The sequence below is a fragment of the Theropithecus gelada genome, chromosome 8, assembly GCF_003255815.1.
Source record: "Theropithecus gelada isolate Dixy chromosome 8, Tgel_1.0, whole genome shotgun sequence".
Taxonomy (NCBI): Eukaryota; Metazoa; Chordata; class Mammalia; order Primates; family Cercopithecidae; genus Theropithecus; species Theropithecus gelada.
The window spans coordinates 143,773,807-143,795,498 of record NC_037676.1 but is presented as its reverse complement, the minus strand read 5'-3'; positions in this window follow the sequence as shown (position 1 = coordinate 143,795,498).

The following is a 21,692-nucleotide window of genomic DNA, read 5'->3' as shown; positions in this document are numbered from 1 at the left end:
CTGCAGATCTAGGGCTGCTGTCTATGCGGGAGGCTCCATTTCTTCATCTGCCACCAGCTGGGTGATGACACCTGCCCCAAACCACAGCCATGAGCAGAGCTGATCACAGGTTTGTCCCTGCCAACCCGCCCCCACCCCACCGGAAAGCAGACTTGGACATGGACAACTGGGCCTGCGTGGAGGAAGCCCATGGGGTATGGAATGTGGGAACCTCCCATCTCTGGTGTATGGGGCAAGCATCCCAGTGAACAGGATCCCACTGCCACTGCCCAACCCTCACCCTGGAGAGCCAAGGCTGCTCTGCTGGGTGCTGCATGAGGCCACCAGTGTAGACAACCAGAGCAGGTGCCATGGGAGCTGGGGACAGGCTGGCTGCCCACACTCCCCCAACAAATCAGTGGGGTTGGGGAGGGGGGCTGTGCTGGATATTCCTGCCTTGACTGTGAGCCCTGGGTCTCAGGGGCACCCCCACCCTGCTGGGGAGCCCCTGGGACCCTCAGTCCCTGACCTGAGACATGAGCCCCAGTTGGCACTCACCCAGCTCCCTGCCCCCAGTATGGTTTGGCTGTGTTCCCCACCCAAATCTCATCTTGAATTATAGTTCCTATAATCCCCACATGCCGTGGGAGGGACCCAATGGGAGGTAACGGGATCATGGGGGCAGTTACCCTCATGCTGTTCTCGTGATAGTGAGTGAGTTCTCACCAGATCTGATGGTTTTATAAGGGCTTTCCCCCTTTTGCTCGGCACTTCTCTCTCCTGCCAGCATATGAAGGACATGTTTGCTTCCCCTTCCTCCATGATTATAAGTTTCTTGAGGCCTCCCCAGCCATGCAGAACTGTAAGTCAATTAAACCTCTTTCCTTTATAAATTATCCAGTCTTGGGTATTTTTCATAGCAGTGTGGGAACAGACTAAGGTACCCCTCAAACATGAGAGTTCAAGAAGACCAGGTCCACTGTCCAGGTCTTGGCCAGGGTGCAGCGGACAGTAGGAGCTCAATCAGAAAGCTCCAGTCTCTTGCCCCCACCTTGTCCCCAGGTCCTGAAGCCCTTGGTGCAGGTAGGGCCTGCACACGCATGCCCTGCTGTTCACCCTGTGCAACCATCAGCGTGTCATCAACAGTGCGGTGTTTATAACCACGACCACCCAGGGGGTTTCTCATTCAGACCACAGCATATTGAGGAACGAACTTTCTGGCTGAACACCACCTTTCCCCATATCCCAGGCCTGACCCCTGCAGTGGCTGGGGAAGGGCCTGATTGTGCTTCTAGGTTACCACCCTTGCCCCTACCTAGGTCACATACAGCAGGTCGTGTCAGTAAACATCCAGTTGCCAAGGAATCAGGCAGGTCTTGGTGGGCCCCGAGTTCCCCCAACCACCCCATGTCACCTCTCCCTCCACAACTCCCCCCATGCCAAGGTCTTGGATTTTCCAGCTCAAATCATTCATCACCCACTAAGTCAGATATCCTCCTTACAGATAAGAAGGAGCATAACCAGCCCAAGGTCACCACCAGACTCGCCAGAGGGGCCTCAGCAGGGGTATGGCCCCAGCATCACTTTCTCATCAGCACACAGCCCACCCCCATCAACTTAAAGAGGCTTCTCTCCCAACTAGAAACACACAGATAGGATGGGCTGAAAAAGCCAGCCTCAGGCAAGGAGAGAATGTCAAGGAATCTGGAAACATAGCTGGTGAGAGCTGGAAGCTGAAGGGGTCAGGCCTACTTGGGGTGAGTCTGTCCAGGAGGCTAGGCTGAGGGAGCCCTGAGCTTCCTGCACAGCCCTGAGAAGTTGCTCAGCCTCCCCAGCCTCAGCCTCCTGCAGGATGGGAAGCAGGTGGTGCTCCGGGGTGAGGCACACGCAGGCTGGCCTGTGACAGGTGCTCGGGTGATCCAGAGGCCCTCCCCTCTTCCTTGTGGGAGCCGTATTCTTTCTGGGGACGCTGACCAGCAACCACATCCAGGCCAGCACCTGGATCCAGGGAAGGGGCTTCTCCCCCTAATACCTCTCCACTCCTCCCTACACCCCACCAGGCCAGCAGACTCCAGGCCACTCCACCTGAGGCCAGGGCCCCATCCATGTCCCAAAGCCACTGTCCCTGAAGCCCTCCCCACTCCTCACCTTTGTTCTGACTGGGTGTTTCAGGTGGCTCTGCATAGGGTTGAGGCCTCCTCATGCCAGCCCACTCCTGCTGCCTCTTCCAAGGGTCTCCTGGTCCCATGGTGGCGGCAATGTGGCTGTCAGTGCAGGACACTGACAGGACAGGGAATGAGTCTTTTACTGCTTCACCGGATGGATGGATGCACAGCACCACGTTCCCAAGATGGCAACCCCAAAACCGCTGTCTCACAAAACACAAAACCCCAGGAGATGCTGCAGAAGAAAGACCCTAGGTCCAAAAGATCTCAGGAAGTGCTGCCTCCTCCAGCCTCTGCTCTTGGAGAGTCACCGCTGGCACAAGCTTGTCAAAGTCCTGCCGCAGAGGCCCCTGCTCAACTGTGTCCAACCCTGAGACCCCCAGACTCCACGCACCCACAAGCCTCCCAGAACCCCAGGAGTGTGAGGGTCCCCCAGAACGCCCGACCAGGACCTAGACAATATGAGACAGGCCTGTTGTGTCAGAAACAGTGGCCCGGTGGGGAGCTGCACCAGTGGACCTGGCACAAAGCGGCCTTGGTCATGGGGGCTGCAGGCTGCAGATAACGTACTTTGACCTCCCATGCCTCACCCTGTGCTTGCTAGCGGGGCAGGGAGCACTAGGCCCCTTTCTCAAGGAGGGGCCTAGCCTGTGGCCACAGTGCAGCCAGGAGAGAAGTTTGCCATCCCCTCTCAAGGTGCAGCCCTGGCCTCACTGAACAAATCACATTCTCCCCGCGGTCCTCTATACCCTGCCTCGTCCACTCCTGCTGGTCCCTCCCTGAATCAGCATTCTGTCCATTTCCTCATGGCCTCCCTGGCCCATCCTGCGTACTGACCCTGCAAGCACCGTGACTCAGTCAGGCTTCCTAGCTGCTTGGGCTCCCTGGATCTCCAAGGAGAAATGCTGGGAGAATCGCTCCTTCCAGAGGTGACTCAGAGGGCACGCTGGTGCCCAAGGTTCTGCCAAGGAACAGAGAGAAAATTACAGCTGCTGTTTTATTAGGGCACATAAATGTCCTGGGTGTTTGATGCCCACTGCCACCACACACTGCCGTGAAGCAGGCAGGCTGTACTTCTCTCCATCTCCCCATGGGTCCCATTTGAGCCTAGCATGGCCGAGTCATCCGTCTAGACAGGCCTCCCCACTGAGACAGATCTGTCTGGAGCCAAGCCTGTCCAGGTAGCCAACCTCCAGTACCGACCAGGCTGCAAGGGCAGCAGGACTATGGCCAGAAGGAGGAAGACAAGGCAGGGTCCCCCCTGGCCAGGTGCAGCCTCAGACTGCCACCTCCAACCAGCCACTCCTGAGGACTTTGATAAGCAGGCAGGTGCGAGGTGCTTTCTCAGTGAGGTGCAGTCTCACTTAGGGGGAAGCGTTAGTGCTGGATTCCCAGAGGAGAAAGTCATAGTTCAGAGTGTACCTTGCTGCAAGTCACACAGCCAGGAGATGCGGGAATTAGCTACATGGTGGGCTTGTTGGGAGAAATCAGCGAGGGCTCCATGCGTAACAAACACCCCCAGCACCGAGCACATGGCACATGCTGAACAAGCACTGCTGCAGCTAGCCCATGCCCAGCACCATGCTCGGCACTGCTCCCCACTAAGCCTTGTTTCTATCCATATTCAGCCCAGGGAGTTAGGCTACAAATTCAGGCCTTGAGGCTGAGAGAGGCTACGGCAGGCCCTGACTCCTCTGGCAGGGGCACTGCATGCCCAGCCTGTAAGCTCGGGTCAGTCCAACCCACATCCCTGCTGTAAGGGGCTGACCTAGTTCAGGAGAGGAGGTGACCTGGGACGCAGAAAACTCAGGGTCCCTCTTGGAGGCTGTGACAGGGAGTTGAACACTCTCAGAAGTGTTGTGCTGGAGATGTGGAGGCTGGCATTGTCTGCCATCACGGGTACAGCTTTGCTCCTGGGGCATGGGACCCCCATCTTCCCAGCTGCCCCCATGCATCCTGAGCACCTCCCGGGGCTCCCATGACAACTGGACAGAAGCACTGAGAGGCGCAGGCAAGCTTGAGGCTGGAGACATAGGTGTGCAGGGCAGGGTCAAGAAATCCCCCTCCAAGGAGTCCCCACAGATTGCCACCTGGAAGATGGCACAGGTCTTGGCCAAGGAGGGGTTTTCCCTTCTATTTCTCCCCACACAGACGATGCCCTCTCAGGCCCTTGAACTGGGGCACCCCACCCACCTTCCCACTTTGCCTGGACACTGGCCCCCTGGCCGCCAGCATAGTCGTGCTTCGGGGAGCCCTGCGGCCTGTGATGGGCAGTGAGGTGCTCTGTCCATCTCAAACCTCCCTGTGGTCTTCCGGCAGGAAGCTGGTCTTCACACCCCCAAGCTGCCTTCACGCCCAGCTCTGCTCCTCAGGGCTCCCCTGCCGTGACAAATTCGCTTATCCTATGGTGCTGTCCATGGTGCTGACCGACAGAGCGTCTCTCCTTTCAAGTAAGTCTAAAACCGGCCCCAGCGTCTGTCCCTTCCTGCCCCACAGCGAGAGGCAGCGGCCTCCACAACTGCTCTCAGGAATTCTAGAATCAGGGCCTGGCAGCAGTTGTCCCCAGGATGGCTGGACCTCACATTGCAGGGCCTGACCGTCTTTACAGGGTCAAAAAGGACGAGCCTGAAAGCAGGACCGCTGACCAGGCAGGGCTTTCGTCCCTCCGGGGGCAGCGTCTGCTGTGGAGTGCTGTCTGCATCTCCGTGACAGGTTGTTATCACTGAGAGCATCAGAGCCTCATCATTTGATCTTCTTAGAAAGCCTTGTTCTTCTGCAAAAGGACAGAAAGGTCACATTCATCTTCAAAGCCCCAAAGGAGAGGCTGTGACCACAGCTTTTCCGGAACGGAATCACGCAATCACCAGGCCCACCTGGGGCCATGACAAGCTTGGAGAGAGAATCCCAGACATCCCCCCAGCACAGCCAACTAAATGCCAGGAGCTTTCATGTATTAGGCACTTTATGTTTGTGAACTAATTGTAAACTCAAAACAAACATAAAAATCCTTCCATTTGTAGATGGGAGGACTGAGGCTCAGAGAGGTTAAACAACTTGTCTGAGGTCACACAGTGGTGACTGGAGCTGGGGCTTGAACCCGGCCCCCAAGCTCCGATGCTCTTGGAGGTTCTCTATGGTTCTTTTCCCACTGCTGAGGACAAACACAGTGACAAACAGATTGAGAACTGACCACTCAGCAGCAAACAGAATGCCACTCACAGAGCCAAAGCTGAAGGAGCCTCGTGATCCCTCAAAGACGACCCCCTAGCTCAGGCCATGAGGCTGCTAAGTGCACCACAGGCCACCCCAAGCCAGAAGGCTCCTTCATCCGCCTTGAAGAGCCCAGTACATCCCGCACCTGAGGCCAGCAGGGATGCCTGTGTCTCTACTGGGAACAGGCAAGAATCTTGGTTTGTGAGCTGATTCAGCTTCAGAGATCTCCAGGTGCCAAAGAGGTGGACCCAGGGCTTCCAGGCAACCATGGGGTAGAAGGGGAGAGAAAGGGCAAGCCCAGAAACAAGGCAGGGAAGGGCTGGGGGTGGGGGACAGTAACCGCAAGTCACCCCACATGGATGGAGCAGGGCAGCCAGGCTCTGGGGTTAGAGGTTTGGGACAAACTGAGTTCAACAGGCTTCGCAGAGCCTGCACCAGGCTGGTAGCACCGACTCCCCAAGAGCAGCATGGGAGAGGTGGTGGTTCCCAAATACATGTGCCCCCTCCTTCCCCACCCTCACAGAGCAAAGTCTGGGAAACCTGAGGGGGGACTTCAGGGAGCGGCAAGGCCTGATGGGGGATAAGGCAGAGGCACTGCCCAGCCTGTCATCCAGGGTCCTCCAAGTCCAGTCTGAGGATGAAAGCACCAGGGAGCTGTGGGTGACTCCAAGGAGAAGAGGACCCTGACATGATTTCCAGAGAACAGAGAAAAACGCTGCAGAGCATGGGCTGAGTGAGATGAGCTCATGGGCTTCAGATTGGGGCAGGGAAGGGCAAGGGGAAGACAGTCAGCCAGCCAATGAGAGCAGCTGGAAGTCTCATGAGACCCTGAACCCACATGCCTTTAGATGGTACAAGGCTGGTGATAGGGAGCCATTGAAGGTTTTAGAGCAGGGAGAGATGGCATCAGGGTGGAGGTTTGAGAAGGAGCATCTGACTGTGATGGGGGGAAAGGTGAGGCCTGAGGCAGGGACCTAGGGAGGGGACTGCAGAGCTATCTTTGCAAACAGAGAGACTGCCTGGATTGGGGTCACACTCCAAGCGGTCACACTGCTGTCAGGAGATGCTGGGGCTGCCTGCCAGGCAAGGCCTGGAAAGCCCCAACTCTGCACTGCTGGACCCTCAGCTGCAGCTCCTGGGGACCATTAACCTGGCCACACTAACTCTTGAAGGGGCAGCTGGACTCAGTGGGCCAGAGTTTGGCCTTGCCATGGAAAGTCAAGAGCGAGATGGGAGTCAGGGATCCTCTCCTCCAGAAACAAACCCCATTCTCCTCTCCCTCCGCTCCTATTTGCATCCCCCATCCTTTATGAACAGAGCTCTGGACCAAGAGCTGGGAGACCTGGGGTCAAGTCCAGCCCCTTCCTCACCAGCTGGGCCCTGGGTGCATCATCCAACCTTTCTGAACTTCAGTTTGCTCATCTCATGAAGAGAGGTGGCTCGGCTGCCTCAGAGCATGTGATCCTGCACCATGCCTGGAGGGTGGGGGCATTCAACAAATCACAGCTTTCCTCCTCCCGGCTCAGTCTACCCACCTGCAGAATGGGCGTAATCTCCAAGCCCAGCCTGTCTTCTCTCCTGGAAGGTGTCGGCATAACTTCCAATCCACCACCACCATGGACCTTTGCACACACTGGCCTCTCCTGGGGGAATGCCCACCTCTCTTTGTTTGCCACAACAACCTGGGTTAATCTTCATAGCCACTAAACAGAAACAGCTTTTCCTCCTCCCAGCTCCCTGGGCGCTGTGTCCCTCTCAGCCCCGATCACTGCTCTGACTGCACTGGGTTTCAAGGATTTGTGCCCAGATCAGTTGCTCCAGGAACAAGGGAAAAGCATTTTTCATCCATAGTATGTGATATAACCTTCCAGAAGCAACGCCAGACACACCTTTGGGAATCAGTGATTGTCCACCCGGAGGAGGATTTCACATGCATTACTTTATGTTGAATATTCTCTCCGACTTCCTTTTCTTAACTAGAATCTGTGCTGGGATCACACAGATCCTTCCATCAGGCTGTACTATTTTTAAAGGCAAAGGATAAATTTAGAAATTACATGTGTGTCTCATGCTAACATGGCACTCCCTGGCAATATGGCCAGCACTGTTTTAAATGCTTGACTTGAATTAACTCTTTTAATCCCCTGTGACAGTCCTGGCAGGGGAGGTAGCATAGCGATCCCCGTCTCAGAGATGAGGAATCAGAGGCACAGAGAGATGAAGTGCCTCGCCCTAAGTGGGGAGGTGAGTCCTTCCCTACTGCCCAGAGAGTAGTTACCTCACCAACTTGGCCCCCAGTTCCACAGCCCACCCCACACCTCGGCTGGCTGCAGCACAGAGCTCGACGATGAGGGGCTGGTGTTGCCTGCCACTGACCTCTCGCCTGCCTGGGAGGGCCTCCAGGTCAGGGGCTGACACAAAAAGAAACTTGGTGGATACTTACAGAAGGGATGGGAGCTTGCCAGATGGATAAACTGGTGGATGGATGGATGAATGAGGTTGAAGGGGTGGATGAATGGATGGACAGACAGATGGATGGATAAACTGATTTATCCGGATGAATAAACTGGTGAATGGGTGGATGGATGAAAGATGAATTGGTGGATAGTGGGTGGATGGATGGATGGATGGATGCTTAGAATGAAGGAGTGGATTGGGTCCAGCTGGAGTGCTATGCGGGTAGGGCCAGCCCCTGCAAAGCCCTAGCACCCCATGGGTGCTGTGTGCATGTGTGTGAGCATGTATGAGCATGTGAGGTAGAGTAAATGCAGGAATTAATCACACCGGCACCCCCTGGGCCCTTTATTAATCATGCAGGGATGATTTGCTCCTGTGCGTTTCATACTTGGCTGTCATTTCCGTCATTAAGAGCTACATCAATCACGATGTCGGGCACGTTTCCCTGTAGGAAGCCAGCTAGGGGGCACTAGCCTGCTCCCTCAACTGGGCACCATCTTGGTCATCGTATTGGGCTGTGTCCTGGGCCGCTGTAAGCGGTGAGGAAACTGAGGTAGGGAGGTGCTTGGCTGGTGATCTCCGATGAGCAAGGCCTGGGTCTGGGTCACTCCACTGTGATCCCCACAGCACTGCCTGCGGCCGAGTGTGTCTGTGCAGTGTGCATACATGTGAAGTGGATGTGTGTGCATGCATAGGCTTGTGTCAGAACACGTGGACAGGGCAGCTGCATGCCGTGTGGCCTGTGCATTCGCACGGGCCTGAGCTCTCCAGGCCTGCTGCTTGGTTTAATGCTCTGCTGTTGCCATCGTGGAAGGATTAATAATTTTTAACAATGGGCTCTGAGTTTTCATTTTGGAGTGAGCCCCAAAATTCCACGGGAGGCTACAGTCAGCGGCACCTGGTATCAAATGCCACCTACCTCCAGTAGCGTGGCCTCCCGTGGGGCACCAGCCTCTCCCGCTGTCTCTGCCGCTGAAATGGGTGCAGCACTGTGCAGATGAAGCCCCTGACACTCGGCTGAGGCCTGGCTGGCTGCAGGCTGCAGAATCAGTGTCTTCCCCTGCTTGCCACCCCCTCACCCACCCGCTGGGCCCCGTGCACAGGCCCTGGCTCCACCAGTATGCCAGGAGAGGGCGGTGTGTCCGGGAATAACAGATAACGCCATTAGGGAGGCAGAGCGGCTCCATCCTTCCGAGGAGAGAAATGAGGCTGTCAGGTGGCGGGGGCCCCAGGCCTCCAGGTCATGATTAACGGGATCTGGCGGCCCACACGCTGCGGCAGAGGGTGCCAGGAGATGATTGCTTACAAAATGTACCAATTACCTCCGCGCGTTCCCACCCACCCCCGCTGCCAGGCAAATAAACACATCAGCTGCCAGCCTGCTCCAGCCTGGGCTTGGAGAGGGCCCAGCAGCCAGTGGGCATGGTGGGAGGGGCTGGAAAGGCCACGTTGGAGGGTGCAGGAGGAATACCCTGTCCCCACAAACCTGGGCAGCTGATGAGACAGTCAGTTGGTACAGGAGGTGGCATCTTTTCCCAGGAAAATGTTTAATGTTTAAAAAGAGATACAAGAAAAGACCAAAGGCCTCCCCAAAAAGCTTCATTGAGGCCAGTCACAGTGGCTCACGCCTGTAATCCCAACCCCTTGGGAAGCTAAGGCAGGAGGATCACTTGAGTCCAGGAATTTGAGGCTGCAGAGAGCAATGATTGTGCCACTGCTCTCCAGCCTGGGTGACAGAGCAAGACCCTATCTCTAAAAAAAAAAAAAGAAAAAAAAAACCATAAAACCCTCATTGAAAGGGCTGACCTCTCCCAGCCTGGGAGCTGGAGCTGGGTGCACCAAGCTGTGCACACATGACTGGCAAACTCAGGGCCACTCCAGGCTTCCTGCCAGCTCTCCAGAGCCACTGGCTGTGTCCCACACAGAGGTGTATGTGCCTGTGTGCTCATGTGTGTGTCTGGACATGCACCTGCATGTGGCTGTGGAGGTCCACGTTCTAACGTTCATGTATCTGTGTCTGTGTGCCTGTCAGGTTCATGGGATGCGTGTGCATATAGCCATGCCTGTGTGTGGCATGTGCATCTGTGTACCTGCATCTGTGTGTGTATCTGGGTCCCTATGTGTGTGCTGTGTGTGTGCGGATGTGGTATACCTACATCCATGCGTGTGCCTAGGTGTCCGTGTGTGTGTGCTGTGTGTGCATATGTGGTGTACCTGCTTCTGTGCATGTATCTGGGTCCCTGTGTGTGTGCTGTGTGTGCATATGTAAGCATAAGTGCACTTTCCACACCCCAGTCCAAACCAGCACGAATGGGCAAAGGGAGGTGCTGGTGAAGTCAGGAGCCTCCTCGGGGCACCTGGCCTTCATCTGGAGGACAGTAGCCAGGGCCAGACTAGAAGGAGACGGACTGTCACTGCAGGAGGGCCTGGGGCAGCCACATGGCCATCCAGGGCCTCCATGGGCACAGCCAGGAGGAGCAGGGACACAAGTGTGGTTTGGCTCAGCCCAAGGAGGGACTTTCTCACAGGCTCACGATGTGCACAAGGCAGTGGGTTGTCTGCAAGGTGGTGAGCCTCCTGGCCATAGAGGTGTGCAAGCAGGTTACCTCCCTCTCCCAACAAGCCTGTCATTTAGGACACTGAGAGGCTCCTCCATTGAGGGGGATGGGTCAGAACAATGAAGGCAGCTGAGGGAGAAGAGCAAAGAGAGGCAGAGCCCCAAATCACACACGCGTGTACACGCATGCACACACACACAGGCTCGCATGCACGTGTCAGTTCACCTCCAGGCCCTAGAGACAGCCCCCGGTGACTTCATGACGTTTCGACATCCACACGGATACATTCTCAGACACAACCTGGGCTCCTGCAAGGACAGGGAATTTACCGCTGATGGACATGGAGCAAGAACCTTTCAGGTTGATGCCAATTCCGGCCCCACTGCTGCGAATTGGCTGACAGTAGGCTGGTCACACACATCTCTGGGCCTCAGTTTCCAGTCTTGGAAAACACAGTCATAGCTGCAGCCTTGGCATCAGTCGCTCCTCCCTGGAAAGCCAATCGTGGCCCATCATCAGCCACGCCTGATATGGGCATGGACTTCTGGGCACTGCCCAGCCTGCCCTCGCAGCCCCTAGTGTTACAGCTCCTGCACTCAAGTCCCTCCTCCCCTGGCTCCCTCCCTCTTCCCCTGCCCTCCATCTGGCTCCCTCCTGGGAGGAGGACAGAGGCCTCAGATTCCACCTGGGGCTGGAGGACACTAACGGTTCAGACCCCAGAGAGCACCAGCCCTCAGCCCAGAGCCTAGCAGTGGCCAGTGCTTGCCTTCCTGTGTCCCCTGAAAGGCAGTTGTTACATTTTTGGACTCTGTCTCCACTCAAAGATGCCCTCCTTCCTGCCTCCCAGCCCCAAACCACACACCCCTGCACCCTGCCCACCTCGCCCCTTCTCCTGCATTTTCAGTGCACAGCAGAGCTGGGGGAGGCACCTTGGCCCCACAAGGATGAGGTGGTCAGTCGGCCATTCACCAGGCGTAGCCTTCCACTGTCTGGCCCCATGCCAGCTACCAACACTGTCACGGGAAGGCCTGCCGGGCTGCATGGCAGGACCCAAGCTCACTCAGGTCATCCCCAGCTCAAGCAGACATTCCAGGCCTGGGGCATGGAGATCAAGTCTGAGGATGTCGCCCCTGACCTCCCAAGCCTGGCAACTTGTGTCCTGCAAGCACCTGCTCCTGGGATCCACATCCCTCCAAATGCCCACCTCATTGGCCAGCACTTGAGTGTGTCCAACTCCAGGCCAGTTAAGAGCAAGCCCCTTAGCTCTCGCTGCCAAGTCCTGACAGGCAAGTGAGCCTATCTGTGAGCCATGCTCCACACTTACCATGGCAGAAGGAGAGGATGAGGAGGCAGGGGTGAGGGAATGAGAGTGTGGGGATGAGTCCCAGCCCCTGCCCCTCACCCTGAGCGGTTCTGCTGGGCTGCCTGTCCTCTCTGAGCCTCGGTCTCCACCGGCTGCTCGTGAACAGTATGCCTGTTCCCTGGCTCAGCTATGAAGGGTGTGGCCTGTTCCCTGCTCTGAACAGGAGTGACCTCTCACTGCCTCTCAGCCCAGCAAAGTCTTAACCACCCTGTGGGCCACTGCCTAGGTGCCCCCACTCCCAGAAAGCCCTCCCTGACTGGTCCTGCTGTGGTCATCTTTCCCTCTGCCAGGCACAACTTCTCTCTGCCTAATGTTCTCGGCACACAGAGGCCAGGGCCTGGGACGGAGTTGGGATTTTCATTCCAGCCTTCATCATGTGGTAAAGGCCCTGAGTAAGGCCTCTAATTTCCTGAGCCTCAGTCTCCTCATCTAGAAAATGGGGACGGTCATATCAAGAGATTGCACTTACTAGGCACTCATTGCCCATCCCAGGCACCATGAAAGCCTGTGGCCTGCACTTCCCCCTTTCAGCCTCACACTAGCACTGTGGGGTGGGTACTGTTACCAACATGTTTTACGCATGGGGAGACCAGAGCTCAGAGAGGTCAAGCCACCTGCCTGAGGTCACACAGCTGGTCCGTGGAGAAGCCAGGGCTCTGCTACTCAGGCCTGCCTGACCTTGTCCCACAGCCTCCATCCAATGCTCTTGCTAAGGGCACCACGTGGATATGGAAAGGGTAAGCGACATGATGAGATCAAATGCCCTTTGAAGACCAACCTCTGGGCGACTGTCAGCTGTCATGCTTCTCTCTGGTCCCCAAGCCAGACCAGTCATTTGAGGTGCAGGACAAGGTTTCAGATCCCAGCCCCAGCCCTGCTCCCAGCACAGGGCCCAGGAAGCGAGAGGCCTTATTCAGCAGCATCACCAGCACCGCGAGAAGGAGAGAGGGGCACATGGGAGGGGCAGAGCCCATTTACGGAGCATCTATTAAGTGTCAATACGTCCCAATGGCTGACCTAATTTATCTCTAACGATCTCGGAACCTAATTTATCTCTAACGACCTCGGAAATCCTGTGCGGTAGAAATGGGAAATGCTGTGATGCTTTATTTATGTGTTAACCCGACTGGGCTAAGGGATGGCCTGGCTTGGGGTCCAGAGAGAGGCACGATAGTGGACATTCGCCCAGAGGTTGGTCTTTGAAGGGCGTTGTGCTCATCACATCACTTACCCTTTCTGCAGCCATGTGGTGCCCTTGGTAAGAGAATCAGACGATGGCAAGATCAGGTGAACCTGGGTAGCAGAGTCCCGGCTTCTCCACGGGCCAGCTGTGCAGTCTCAGGCAGGTGGCTTGACCTCTCTCAGTTCTGTTCTCTCCTTGTATAAAACATGCTGGGAACGGCACCCAACCCACAGTGTCAGTGTGAGGCTGAAACGGGGAGGCGCAGGCCACAGGCTTGCATGGCACCTGGGATGGGCAATGAGTGCCCAGTGCCTTGGGCGTTTGTGCTCCTCATGGACATACCTCCAACACCATGAAGAAAACGTGACTTCTGGGTATACCCTTGGATGTCAGCACTCAGGGCTCTCAGACCTTCAGACCTGGGCTGGGTCTTACACTCAGCTCCCCTGGGTCCCAGGCTTACAGATGGTGGACCGTGAGATTTCTCAGGCTCCACGATGGTGTGAGCCAGTCCCCCACAATAAAGCTCTCTTGATGGATCCAGCAGTCTATCTACCTAACGCCTACTGGTTCTGTTTCTCTGGAGAGCCCTGACTAACGCACACCCACCTGAAGGTAGAGAAGCCCAGGTCAGCGACATCAACAGGACATTGAGCCGTGAGCCAGCTGTGCAGACCCACACAGGAACCTGAGCCTCAGAGTCCCACAGGCTGGCACGCCCACACGGGGCAGGGCTGGGCACCCCCATGGGCAGGCTGTGCCAGAGCCCGGGCTCCCCAGGGCCCTCACACGTTGGCCGGGTGTCATAGCATCTGGTCTCAGGGCTTTATCTCCCTCCAGCAGCTTGCGGCTCCCCCCAGCAGGCCTGGCACCCGCCTCCCTACACCTAACCTGGCGCAGGCACCCCGACTGCTCAATAGCTAGAACTGAATTTATGGCAGAGACAGGCAGTGGTTTGTTGGTCCTGGAGATGGGACATTTATCTTGTTTGACTGTTTTTGGAATGTCAATAATAAATGCCAAGATGAACGATGAATAAAAATAGTCTCAGAAATAATGGGAGAGCAGCTCTCCCCAGACAGACACGTGACTGTGGGGAGGGGGTCTCGGGGATTGGGCCAGTGGGAGTTCTCAGCCCAAGTGTCCCAGTGGACAGACATGCCCCTCTTCTGTCCAGGCCACAGGAATCTCAAAGAAGAGGCAGGAGGCAACGGGGTGATGGCAAGGAGAGAGGGACCCAGGAAGCCCTCCCGTGCCTCTGACCCAACTGGTCTGCCTGTGAGTCAACTCAGCCACCAGCGGCGGGCAGGAGGTGCTGGATGAACCACGGCTCTCTCACACCACAGCTGAGCATCTGGCCTCCCTGGCTGCCCTCCAGGGTCTCCAACAGGTTTACTTGCCAGTTTCCCAGAGCAGTGGCCAACTGGGCCACACGCCCCCAATGGGCTGCCTGGGCTGCCCTCCCTTCCTGGTGTCACCTCTGCTCTGGGTTGAATCGCGCCCCCAAGCAGTTGACATGACCGGACCCCGTGAATGTGAACTTCTTTGGAAATAGGGTCTATGCAGGCGCCACTAAGATGAGGTGGCGCTGGATTCACGTGGGCCCTAATCCAATGGGATGGGTCTTTATGCAGAAGAGAAATGGGGCCAGGTGCAGTGGCTCACGCCTGTAATCCCAACACTTTGGGAGGCCAAGGCAGGCAGATGACCTGAGGTCAGGAGTTCAAGACCTGCCTGGCCCAACATGGTGAAACCCCGTCTCTACTAAAAAAATAAAATAAAATACAAAAAATCAGCCAGGTGTGGTGGTGTGCACCTGTAGTTCCAGCTACTCAGGAGGCTGAGGCAGGAGAATTGCTTTAACCCAGGAGGCAGAGGTTTCAGCGAGCTGAGATCGTACCACTGCACTCCAGCCTGGGTGACAGAGCCAGACAGAGCCAGCCAGTTTAAAAAAAAAAAAAAAAAGAGAGAGAGAACAAGAAACATGGATGCAAGCACAGAAGGAAGACAGCCATGAGACGATCAAAGCAGACTAGGGGATGCAACCACAAGCCAAGGAATGCCTGGCACCACCGAAAGCTAAAAGAGGCAGGAAGGAGCCTCTCCAGGAGCCTCAGAGAAAGGGGCCCTGTCAGCACCTGGATCTCAGGCTTCAGCCCCCAGAGCTACGAGAGAGTCCACATGGCAGTTTAAGGTGCTCACTTTGTGGTATTTTGTTCTGGCCACCTGAAGACCACACACCCTGCATCCCTGGCCAGCTCCCAGAGGACCTGCACCCTTTTCTCTGTCTCAAAATCTTCAGTGGGGCCTCAAATTAAGACAAAATTTCAACAGCATCCGTCCCGCACCACCCACAAGCCAACCCTGGCAGACTCAGTGGCCTGGGCTGGGCCCTCTCACAGGCTTTGGAGAAAAGCTGGCGAGATTTAAGCCTCAGCCCCACCAACACCAACTGCAGGACCCTGGCCAGCACCAAGCTCACAGAGCCTGGGGTCCTGGGCCAGCCCACTGTGGGTAGGAGGCCCACCTGGAAGGAAACTCGAGGCAATTCCATGGAATGACCCAGGAAAAGCAGCAACTGGCAGTTCCCTGTCTCCCCAGGGTTCTGTCATTCTACCTCCTATATGGCCTCCATCAGCCTCCGTTCTCTGTCCCCTCCCAGGCTTGTCTGTCTCTCCTAGCCTCAACCTAACTCTCACCCTCCACTGGGAGGGTGATTGTATTAGTCCATTTTCATACTGCTGTGAAGAAATACCCAAGACTGGGTAATTTATAAAGAAAACGAGGTTTCATGGACTCACAGTTCCACACGGCTGGGGAGGCCTCAAAATTGTGGCAGAAGGCGAAGGAGGAGAAAAGGCACGTCTTACGTGGTGGCAGGAAAAAGCGCATGTGCAGGCAACTTCCCTTTATAAAACCATCAAATCTCATGAGACTTATTCACTATTAGGAGAACAGCACGGGAAAAACCTGCCCCGTGATTCAATCCCCTCCCATGACATGTGGGGATTATGGAGCTACAATTCAAGATGAGATTTGGGCGGGGACACAGCAAAACCATACCAGTGATTTTTCTCTAAATGCCTGTCAAATCAAGCCACATGCCTTCCCAGGGCCCCCCAAAGCTCCACTGCTCCAGTGCCCAAGTCCCCACATCAAAGACCCTTCAACAAGAGTCCAACCCTCCTTTCTAGTCTTTCCTTTAACAAGCCTTCAATGCATGGACATGCCTCCAATGCCATGCACACACTTTCAATGCTGTGCATAGGCCTCCAACAAGATGTACACACTTTCAATGGCATGGACATGCCTCCAATGCCATGGACATGCCTTCAGTGGGATGAACACACCTCCAACATGATGAACATGCCTCCAATGGTGTGGATACACCTCCAACACCATGGACACACTTCCAATGCCATGAACACACCTCCACCACAATGGACACACTTCCAACACCATGGACACACCTTCAACACCATGACACACCTCCAACATGACACACCTCCAACACCATGACACACCTCCAACAACATGACACACCTCCAACATCATGGACACATCTCCAACCCCATGGACACACCCTCCAACACCATGGACATGCCTCCGACACCATGACACACCTCCAACACCATGACATGCCTCCAGCACCATGACACACCTTCACCACCAAGGACACACCTCCAATACCATGACACCTCCAACACCATGATACCTCCAACACCATGGACATGCCTCCAGCACCATGACACACCTCCACCACCAAGGACACACCTCCAACACCATGGACACACCTCCAACACCATGATACCTCCAACACCATGGACATGCCTCCAACACCATGACACACCTCCACCATTATGAACACACCTCCAACACCATGGACACACCTTCAACACCATGGACATGTCTCCAACACCATGGCATACCTCCAACACCATGACACACCTTTAACACCATGAGCATGCCTTCAATGCCATGGGAATGCCTCCAATGCCATGGACTTGCCTCCAACACCACAGACATGCCTCCAACACAATGGACCACCTTCGGCACCATGGACACACCTCCAACACCATGGACATGCCTCCAACACCATGGACACGCCTCCAACACCATGGACACGCCTCCAACACCATGACACACCTCCAACACCAGGGACACACTTCCAATGACATGACACACCTCCAACACCATGGACATTGCCTCCAATACCACAGACACACCTCCAACACCATGGCACACCTCCAACACCATGGACACACCTCCAACACCATGGACACACTTCTAACACCATGGACACGCCTCCAATACCATGGACACACCTCCAACACCATGGACACACCTCCAACACCATGGGCACACCTCCAACACCATGGACATACCTCAGCTTCTGCCCAGACAGGAGCTTCTCTCCGCATGTGCCCCCTCTGTGGTTCCATTTTCCTCCTCCATTTCTCTCAACAAACCTCTACCTTCCCTCTCTTCCTCCCTTCTCTGGATCCTGGAGGCCTGAAGATGGCCACTCCTCTGCCTCTTGCCTTTTGAACAGGCAAGTGCACAGTTCCAAGCCCAGTGAGACCTGACCACACTGGAGACCAGGCAGTGAAAGCCACTACCCCTCCTCCAAGTGCAGTGTTCAGCCTCCAGTATGTCCTCTGCCCATTTCTCTTCTCATGTACAGGCGCTCTCTCTCTCTCTCTCTCTCTCTCTCTCTCTCTCTCTTTTAAAGGCAAAATAAAAGTAATCTTAAGTAATCTTAGCCAGCAGGACTAGGCTTGGGGCCTTTTCTTTGGAGATGTCGGTGGTCTGGTTCTCTCTGCAGACCTGCCCAACCCTGCATAATACTTGGTGCTTGGGGCCTGAGGAGTTGTGTGATGCAATCCCTTCCTGGCCAGCAGCCTTCAGGCCCCCTGTCCCTGTGCCTGAGCTCCCTCACCTCTCCCTGGTTCTATTCCAGGAGGCTCCCCTCTCTCACTCTTCCCCCAGCCTCACCGCAGCCAGGTCAGGAGTGTCTAAATTACTCGTGTGTGTTTAATCATTACTACAACCAATGAGTTTGGAGTCTAGTATTTTTAATCCTCATTTTTCAGATGAGGAATCAGCCTCGGGGACGTTAAGAGATGCAGGGTTTTGAATCCAGATTTCTCTGTCTCCGAAGTTTGTTCTCTTAACCACTTCCCCATAGGGAGTATGATGTCCCTATCATAAGGATTAGCCAGGCAGTGGTGGTGATGAATCAAGTGCGTCAGTTCCTGTCGTGGTGTAACCATCACGCCAAAAACTAAGCAGCTTCAAGCAGTGACATTCTGTGTTCACGATCCTGTTGGTCGTTTGAACAGGGCTCAGCTGGGATGGGTCCTCTGCTCCACAGAACGCTGTCTGGGCTCACACGAGCCTTTGCAGTTGGCTGGCCTCACTTGCACATCTGACAGGAGCAGTGGGAATGGCTGGGCCGTGTGTGTGCCTCACATGGTGCCACGGTCCTGCTGCCACTGCTAGAATCTAGTCCCTCACTGGCCCTCTCCCATCTCACATGCCAAAGACCTCAGTGCTGATACATCAGGGAAGAGCCTGGATCTGGAGTCAAAGTCACAAAGCCTGAGAGCAAAAATGACTTTGGCAAAGCCCGAGGTAGCCTGCCTCATGCTACACAGGACAAGCCCAGGCTGAGAACTCAGGGGGTTTGCTCAATGCACAGAGAAGCCTTGGCTCTAAGCTGGCTAGCTCTAAGCCACTTCCTAAGGACACCTCCCCCAGGAAGCCCTTCCTGGTCTGTCAGTTCTCAGTGCCCATCTGTGAAGAGGTAACTACCTGAAGGGCCTACCAGTGCCTGTCCCCTGCGTGTTGGCCTGACAGCCTGACCTACCCAGGTCCACCCTCGGCCTGTGGGCAGGGCCGTCTCCCCTGTCCAGTGCCAGTGTCCACATCTGTAAAATGCATGTTCTACCCTCTGCTGCTGGACCCCTGGCTGCTATGAGGACCCTATAAAACGAGATGAGAGATACAAAAGCTTTTTGTACAGTGATGGCGAAGACAACGAGGAGAGTATGATGAAGCGAGCTCTGGAAGGTTAAGCCGAGTCCCCTTGATGCCTGGGGGATGCTCCCAGCTGGGCAGCTCATGCTGTGTCAACGTCTACCCTGCTTTGCAGCACCTGTGTGGGCGTCTTAGCCCTAGAGTGAACATCTGGAACATATGGGAAGCTGTGCACACTGGGCGTATGTGAGCATGCACAATTGCTCACAGGTGGGTGCACACTCACACACACCCACACACCCACACACCCACACACACCCACACACACACCTACACTCACACACACTCACACTCGCACACCCACACACCCACACACACACACTCACACACACCCACACACTCACACACTCTCCCACACACAAACACACACCCACACACTCACACACACCCACACACTCACACACACCCACACACCCACACACACCCACACACCCACACACCCACCTCACACACTCACACCACACACACTCACTCTCACACCCACACACCCACACACTCACACACCCACACACACTCACACTCACAAACCCACACCCACACACTCTCACACTCACACAGTCGCACACTCGCACTCCCATACACTCACACTCACACACACTCGTGCACTCACATTCACACACACACTCGCATGCTTGCACTTTCACACATTCACACACTCGCACACCCGCACTCACACACACACTCACACTCACATGCACACACACTTGCACACTCACACATTCACACTCGCACACTCACACATTCACACTCACACACTCCCTACACCAACACATCCACACACTCGCACTCTCGCACACTCACACACTCTCACACCCTCACACACACTCACACTCTCACACACATGTACACTCACACACCCACGGCAAACAGTCACACCTCACACTCACACGCTCACACTCACACACCCACACTCACACTCATGCACTCTCTTACACTCGCACTCTCGCACACACAATCACACACCCTCACACACACTCAAATACATTTGCACCCTCTCACACACTTGCGCTCACACACTCACACACTCGCACACACTTACACTCATACACACTTAAACTCTTGCACACACATGCTCACACACACCCTCACACACACACTCTCACACACATTCTCACACACTCACACACACACACTCATACTCTTGTGCACACACACCCACACACACATGCACTCACACAAACTCATGCACACACACCATTCACTCCCTGCTTAGAGGAGAGGTGGTCCCACCATTAGACTAAAATCAGCCTACACAGATCAAGACGGCAGCAGGCAGCAGGAAGTTCCACTGTTCCCACTTACCACTGCCGGCATCAGACCAGAGTTATGAGCAAGCGTTTGGAACAGGAAGCTGAGGCCAGCTGCCCTTCCAAGCTGCCCAGAGCAAGAGATGGGAGAGCTGAGGGATACTTGGTAAGTGCTCAGGCAGTGTTTGTTGAGGGACTGAATGACTGAGACTCCTTGAGTCCTGGTGAGCTTCAGACGGCCCAACCAGGGCCACATGCCCTCCCTATGGACAGTAGAGCCACCATGCAGAGCCACCGTGCCACGCCGGTCAAGGCGCCAGTGTCCCCTCTGCCCCTAAGTTACTGGCACAGGGAGCTGTGGTCAGGGAAGCAAAACTGCAGGTTCAAGGGTACAGTAGGGGAATCAAGGGGTGCCTTGAGAAGCAGGGCACAACAGGAAGGGAGGGGGCAACCGGGATGTGTGAAAGTTTCTTTCTGCTACTGGCCCTCCCTCTGTTCTGAGTAATTGCGTACAGGGTCGCCCTCAAGCAAGGAAAATGCAAGAAGCAATTCTGTGTTTCCTGTCAAAATGTGAAGAGGTTAAGTGAATGAGTAGTGGAAGATTCAAACTGGCAACCACTTAGGTTTGGTGTCTTTTTGGAAATCAGGAAGGGCATCTCAACTGCGGTTCCCACAGGAGAGCAGCAGGCGTCTTGCACAGCCAAGAGCCGGGCTGAGACTCCCAAGGACCCCGGGGAGAGGCCCAGGGGCCAGAAGGAGGCAAAGAGAGGCAGAGAAACTGCTCAGAGAGGGAAGGAGGAGGAGCCAGACTTGGGGCCTCGTGAGCAGGAGCAGGAGCCGGCCAGGTCTGGAAGGGACGGGGTTGGCAGCTGCCCCTCCTGGTATCCCAGCTCAGGACAACTGAGGTGGACACGGCAGGGCCAGAATGCAGGGAAACAGGTGCCTGCAGGAGGGATGTGGGTCGGGTCAGGGCGGAAGGGAAAGGGGCTGAGCATGGAGGTGTTGGGGACGGGGTCAGGCGTGGCTCCACCTGCGGTTGGGGGCGTGAGGGGGTTGGGGGCTCTGCCACCTCTGCTGTACTCCCTTCATGTGGCATGTGGCCCCCCAGGGAGCAGGACTGACTGTGCTCTATGCTAGGCCTAGGTGTGCCCAGCACACAGAGGAGCAACTCTGCAGACAGCCCCTGCTCAGGATGGGCAGGAACTAAGGTCCTCTAGAGGGGTGCCGGCCCGGCCCCCAGAGAGACCCCTGCCCACCAGGCGGAAGCGCCCCGGCCCCCAGAGAGACCCCTGCCCACCAGGCGGAAGCGCCCCGGCCCCTGGTCCCTCTGCAGCCTGTGCTTTTGCAGCACTAGCCTCGCTGAGGAGTCCTCAGTCTGGAATCTGCCTGACGGTGGCCATCCTCCTCCCTGCTCACCTGGTTTGTTCTCTGACGTCCACCCCGACCCACTGGATCACCGTGCTTGGCAGATACAGGCCCAACCCTGGG